We start from the raw sequence: 6,309 nt of genomic DNA on the forward strand, positions 1-6,309 counted from the left end.
CAGGCCACGCTTGGAGCTCGGTGTTGGAAATATGCCCTAGAGGCAATAATAAAATGATTAGTATTATATTTCCTTGTTCATGATAATTGTCTATTATTCATGCTATAATTGTATTAACCAGAAACCATGATACATGTGTGAATAAATAGACCACAACATGTCCCTAGTGAGCCTCTAGTTGACTAGCTCGTTGATCAATAGATGGTCATGGTTTCCTGACTATGGACATTGGATGTCATTGATAACGAGATCACATCATTAGGAGAATGATGTGATGGACAAGACCCAATCCTAAGCACAGCACAAGATCGTGTAGTTCGTTTGCTAAAGCTTTTCCAATGTCAAGTATTAGTTCCTTAGACCATGAGATTGTGTAACTCCCGGATACCGTAGGAGTGCTTTGGGTGTACCAAACGTCACAACGTAACTGGGTGACTATAAAGGTGCATTACAGGTATCTCCGAAAGTGTCTGTTGGGTTGGCACAAATCGAGACTGAAATTTGTCACTCCGTATGACGGAGAGGTATCTCTGGGCCCACTCGGTAATGCATCATCATAATGAGCTCAATGTGACTAAGTGGTTAGTCACGGGATCATGCATTATGTAACGAGTAAAGTGACTTGCCGGTAACGAGATTGAACAAGGTATTGGGATACCGACGATCGAATCTCGGGCAAGTAACGCACCATTTGACAAAGGGAATTGCATACGGGATTACTTGAATCCTCGACATCGTGGTTCATCCGATGAGATCATCATGGAACATGTGGGAGCCAACATGGGTATCCAGATCCCACTGTTGGTTATTTGCCGGAGAGCTGTGTCGGTCATGTCTACGTGATTCCCGAACCCGTAGGGTCTACACACTTAAGGTTCGATGACGCTAGGGTTATTAGGAAGACTTGTATGTGATTACCGAATGTTGTTCGGAGTCCCGGATGAGATCCCGGACGTCACGAGGAGTTTCGGAATGGTCCGGAGGTGAAGATTTATATATGCGAAGTTGTCATACGGTCACCGGAAAAGTTCGGGGGCATACCGGTATTGTACCGGGGCCACGGGAGGGGTTCCGGGGGTCCACCGGGAGGGGCCACCTCTTCCGGAGGGCCTCGTGGGCTGTAGAGGGAAGGGAACCAGCCCTTGGAGGGCTGGGCACCCCCCCTTGGGCCCATGCGCCTAGGGTTGGGGGGGAAACCCTAAAGGGGGCGCCCCCCTTGCTTGGGGGCAAGCCCCCTCCCCTTGGCCGCAACCCCCCTCTAGATCTCATCTAGAGGGGGCCGGCCCCCTTCCCCCTCCTCCTATAAATAGAGGGGCGAGGGGAGGGCTGCAGTACCACACCTAAGGCGCAGCCCCTCCCCTCCCCAACACCTCTCCTCCTCCGCAAGAGCTTGGCGAAGCCCTGCCGGAGTACTGCCTCTCCATCACCACCACGCCGTCGTGCTGCTGTTGGAGCCCTCTTCCTTAACCTCTCCCTCCTCCTTGCTGGATCAAGGCGCGGGAGAGGTCACCGGGCTGCACGTGTGTTGAACGCGGAGGTGCCGTTGTTCAGCGCTAAGATCGGAATCCACCACGATCTGAATCGCTTCGAGTACGACTCCCTCATCCGCGTTCTTATAATGCTTTTGTCTCGCGGTATTCAAGGGTATGAAGATGCACTCCTCTCTCTCTCATTGCTAGTTACTCCTGTTGGGGAACGTTGCAGAAAATAAAAAAAAACTATGCTTCACCAAGATCAATCTATGGAGCCATCTAGCAACGAGAGAGAGGAGTGCATCTACATACCCTTGTAGATCGCGAGCGGAAGCATTCAAGAGAACGGGGTTGAGGGAGTCGTACTTGTCGTGATCCAAATCACCAAAGATCCTAGCGCCGAACGGACGGCACCTCCGTGTTCAACACACATACGGTTGGGAAGACGTCTCCTCCTTGATCCAGCAAGGGGGAGGGAGAGGTTGATGGAGATCCAACACCACAATGGCGTGGTGGTGGAAGTAGCGGTGATCTCGGCAGGGCTTCGCCAAGCTCAGCGAGAGGGAGAGTGTTGGGGAACATTGCAGAAAATAAAAAACTTCCTACGGTTTCACCAAGATCAATCTATGAGCTCATCTAGCAACGAGAGAGAGGAGTGCATCTACATACCCTTGTAGATCGAGCGGAAGCGTTCAAGAGAACGGGGTTGAGGGAGTCGTACTCATCGTGATCCAAATCACCGGAGATCCTAGCGCCGAAATGACGGCACCTCCGCGTTCAACACACGTACGGCCAGGGAGGCGTCTCCTCCTTCTTGATACAGCAAGGGGGAAGGAGAGGTTGATGAAGATCCAGCAGCACGACGGCATGGTGGTGGATGCAGCAGCGATCTCGGCAGGGCTTCGCCAAGTGTCTGCGAGAGGGAGAGGTGTAGCAAGGGGAGAGGGAGGCGCCAAGAGCATGGGGTGTGGCTGCCCTCCCTCCCCCCTCTTTATATAGGGCCCCTAGGGGGGGCCTAGGAGATGCAATCTCCTAGGGCGGGCGGCGGCCAAGGGGGTGGCTTGCCCCCCAAGGCAAGTGGAGGTGCCCCCACCCCTAGGGTTTCCAACCCTAGGCACAGGGAGGGGCAAGGGGGGGGGGCGCACCAGCCCACCAGGGGCTGGTTTCCCTCCCACTTCAGCCCATGGGGCCCTCCGGGATAGGTGGCCCCACCCGGTGGGCCCCGGGACCCTTCCGGTGGTCCCGGTACAATACCGGTAACCCCCGAAACTTTCCCTATGGCCGAAACTTCACTTCCTATATATAATTCTTTACCTCCGGACCATTCCGGAACTCCTCATGACATCCGGGATCTCATCCGGGACTCCAAACAACTTTCGGTTTACTGCATACTCATATCTCTACAACCCTAGCGTCACCGAACCTTAAGCGTATAGACCCTACGGGTTCGGGAGACATGCAGACATGACCGAGACGCCTCTCCGGTCAATAACCAACAGCGGGATCTGGATACCCATGTTGGCTCCCACATTCTCCTCGATGATCTCATCGGATGAACCAGGATGTCGAGGACTCAAGTAATCATGTATACAATTCCCTTTATCAATCGGTACGTTACATGCCCGAGATTCGATCGTCGGTATCGCAATACCTCGTTTAATCTCGTTACCGGCAAGTCACTTTACTCGTACCGTAATGCATGATCCCGTGACCAGACACTTGGTCACACTGAGCTCATTATGATGATGCATTACCGAGTGGGCCCAGAGATACCTCTCTGTCATACGGAGTGACAAATCCCAGTCTTGATTCGTGCCAACCCAACAGACACTTTCAGAGATACCCGTAGTGTACCTTTATAGTCACCCAATTACGTTGTGACGTTTGGCACACCCAAAGCACTCCTACGGTATCCGAGAGTTGCACAATCTCATGGTCTAAGGAAATGATACTTGACATTTGGAAAAGCTCTAGCTAAACGAACTACACGATCTTTGAGCTATGCTTAGGATTGGGTCTTGTCCATCACATTATTCTCCTAATGATGTGATCCCGTTATGAATGACATCTAATGCCCATAGTCAGGAAACCATGACTATCTGTTGATCAACGAGCTAGTCAACTAGAGGCTTACTAGGGACACGTTGTGGTCTATGTATTCACACGTGTATTACGATTTCCGGATAACACAATTATAGCATGAATAATAGACTATTACCATGAACAAAGAAATATAATAATAACCATTTTATTGTTGCCTCTAGGGCATATTTCCAACAGTCTCCCACTTGCACTAGAGTCAATCATCTAGTTACATTGTGATGAACCGAACACCCATGGAATTTTGGTGTTGATCATGTTTTGCCCTAGGGAGAGGTTTAGTCAACGGATCTGCTACATCCAGGTCTGTGTGTACTTTACAAATATCTATGTCTCCATCTTGAACATTTTCACGAATGGAGTTGAAGCGACGCTTGATGTGCCTGGTCTTCTTGTGAAACCTGGGCTCCTTGGCAAGTGCAATAGCTCCAGTGTTGTCACAGAAGAGTTTGATCGGCCCCGACGCATTGGGTATGACTCCTAGGTCAGTGATGAACTCCTTCACCCAGATTGCTTCATGCGCTGCCTCCGAGGCTGCCATGTACTCTGCTTCACATGTAGATCCCGCCACGACACTTTGCTTGCAACTGCACCAACTTACTGCCCCACCATTCAAAATATACACGTATCCGGTTTGTGACTTAAAGTCATCCAGATCTGTGTCAAAGCTAGCGTCGACATAACCCTTTACGACAAGCTCTTCGTCACCTCCATAAATGAGAAACATATCCTTAGTCCTTTTCACGTACTTTAGGATGTTCTTGACCGCTGTCCAGTGTTCCTTGCCGGGATTACTTTGGTACCTTCCTACCAAACTTACGGCAAGGTATACATCAGGTCTGGTACACAGCATGGCATACATAATAGACCCTATGGCTGAGGCATAGGGGATGACACTCATCTCTTCTTTATCTTCTGCCGTGGTCGGGCATTGAGCCGAGCTCAATCTCACACCTTGCAATACAGGCAAGAACCCTTTCTTGGACTGATCCATATTGAACTTCTTCAATATCTTATCAAGGTATGTGCTTTGTGAAAGACCTATGAGGCGTCTCGATCTATCCCTATAGATCTTGATGCCTAGTATGTAAGCAGCTTCTCCAAGGTCCTTCATTGAAAAACACTGATTCAAGTTGGCCTTAATGCTGTCCAAGAGTTCTATATCATTTCCCATCAAAAGTATGTCATCTACATATAATATGAGAAATGCTACAGCGCTCCCACTCACTTTCTTGTAAACGCAGGCTTCTCCATAAGTCTACATAAACCCAAATGCTTTGATCACCTCATCAAAGCGAATGTTCCAACTCCGAGATGCTTGCACCAGTCCATAAATGGATGGCTGGAGCTTGCATACCTTGTTAGCATTCTTAGGGTTGACAAAACCTTCCGGCTGCATCATATATAGTTCTTCCTTAAGATGACCGTTAAGGAATGCCGTTTTGACGTCCATTTGCCATATCTCATAATCATAGTATGCGGCAATTGCTAACATGATTCAGACGGACTTTAGCTTCGCTACGGGAGAGAAAGTCTCATCGTAGTCAATCCCTTGAACTTGTCGATAACCCTTAGCGACAAGTCAAGCTTTATAGATGGTAACATTACCATCCGCGACCGTCTTCTTCTTAAAGATCCATTTATTTTCTATCGCTCGCCGATCATCGGGCAAGTCTGTCAAAGTCCATACTTCGTTTTCATACATGGATCCTATCTCGGATTGCATGGCTTCAAGCCATTTGTTGGAATCTGGGCCCGCCATCGCTTCTTCATAGTTCAAAGGTTCACCGTTGTCTAACAACATGATTTCCAGGACAGGGTTGCCATACCACTCTGGTGTGGAACGTGTCCTCGTGGACCTACGAAGTTCAGTAGTAACTTGATCCGAAGTACCTTGATCATCATCATTAACTTCCTCTTCAGTTGGTGCTGGCACCACAGGAACATCTTCCTGAGCTGCGCTACTCACCGGTTCAAGAGGTAGTACTTCATCAAGTTCCACTTTCCTCCCACTTACTTCTCTCGAGAGAAACTCTTTCTCCAGAAAGGACCCATTCTTGGCAACAAAGATCTTGCCTTCGGATCTGAGGTAGAAGGTATACCCAATGGTTTCCTTGGGGTATCCTATGAAGACGCATTTTTCCGACTTGGGTTCGAGCTTTTCAGGTTGAAGTTTCTTGACATAAGCATCACATCCCCAAACTTTTAGAAATGACAGCTTAGGTTTCTTCCCAAACCATAATTCATACGGTGTAATCTCAATGGATTTAGATGGTGCCCTATTTAAAGTGAATGTAGCTATCTCTAGAGCGTACCCCAAAAAGATAGCGGTAAATCGGTAAGAGACATCATAGATTGCACCATATCCAATAAAGTGCGATTACGACGTTCGGACACACCGTTACGCTGAGGTGTTCCAGGCGGCGTGAGTTGTGAAACGATTCCACATTTCCTTAAGTGCGTACCAAATTCGTGACTTAAATATTCTCCTCCACGATCTGATTGTAGGAACTTTATCTTTCGGTCACGTTGATTCTCTACCTCATTCTGAAATTCCTTGAACTTTTCAAAGGTCTCAAACTTGTGTTTCATCAAATAGACATACCCATATCTACTCAAGCCGTCAGTGAGAGTGAGAACATAACGATATCCTCTGCGAGCCTCAACGCTCATTGGACCGCACACATCAGTATGTATGATTTCCAATAAGTTGGTTGATTGCTCCATTGTTCCGGAG

This window comes from Triticum dicoccoides, chromosome 6B (assembly GCF_002162155.2).
Source record: "Triticum dicoccoides isolate Atlit2015 ecotype Zavitan chromosome 6B, WEW_v2.0, whole genome shotgun sequence".
Classification (NCBI taxonomy): Eukaryota; Viridiplantae; Streptophyta; class Magnoliopsida; order Poales; family Poaceae; genus Triticum; species Triticum dicoccoides.